Below are 983 nucleotides of genomic sequence, written 5' to 3' on the forward strand. Positions count from 1 at the left end.
AAGCAACTTTTGAGGTACTATAACGTCAATATTTAAATTAAAATATATATATAACGTCAGTAATGTTAATTCCAAAAGAAAGGATGAACATTTCGGTTTCATGATTTGGAAATAAAGCTCAATGTGTTGCATGTAATACACACACACACACACACACACACACACACACACACACACACACACACACACACACACACACACACACACACACACACACACACACACACACACACACACACACACAGAGACAGAGAGACAGAGAGAGAGTGAGAGAGAGAATCCAGACTCCACCGTAATTGATTGGGACAAAGCAGAGTAACATAAGCCCAGGGTTTAAACCCTGACCGTGACTAAAAGTGACTGTTCCAGAGAGACGTAATCACTTGTTTGCACCCCAGAAAACGCCTTGGATACTGTGACTGCAGACCTTCATGGAAAGTAGCATTGGTGTGCCAAAACGTGTCCTTTCAAGAGCCTGAGTGCATTCATTCCCATTCTACACACGTTTCATCAACTGCTGCATCTGCCTCTCAGAAAGGACTAACTTTCCGAAGCAAAATATAAAAACCTGCACGACAACTGTCTATTTATGCATCTTGTTCCCAAACATCATCATACAACCATAACAATATTGTATTCAAAAGACCAACAACAATGAAGGAACATAAACACATCAATCGAAGGATTTATCAATGTGAAGTCTGTCCCGACCACAATCCTCCTGGCTTATTCTGTAGTTAGTTCCACAGACCCACTCTCTTAACAGTGCTGCCACATTTGAAACTAGACCGGAGGGCAGAGAGACAGAGAGACAGAGAGAGAGAGAGAGAGACAGAGACAGAGACAGAGAGAGAGAGAGAGAGAGAGAGAGTCAGACAGAGACAGAGAGAGTGACACACAAAAGGAAACAGAGAAAAGAGAGAATCAAAGTATAGACAGCGCACAAAGAACACACACAAATAGACAGGGTAACAGTACTGGTC

This window comes from Gadus chalcogrammus, chromosome 4 (genome assembly GCF_026213295.1).
Source record: "Gadus chalcogrammus isolate NIFS_2021 chromosome 4, NIFS_Gcha_1.0, whole genome shotgun sequence".
NCBI lineage: Eukaryota > Metazoa > Chordata > Actinopteri > Gadiformes > Gadidae > Gadus > Gadus chalcogrammus.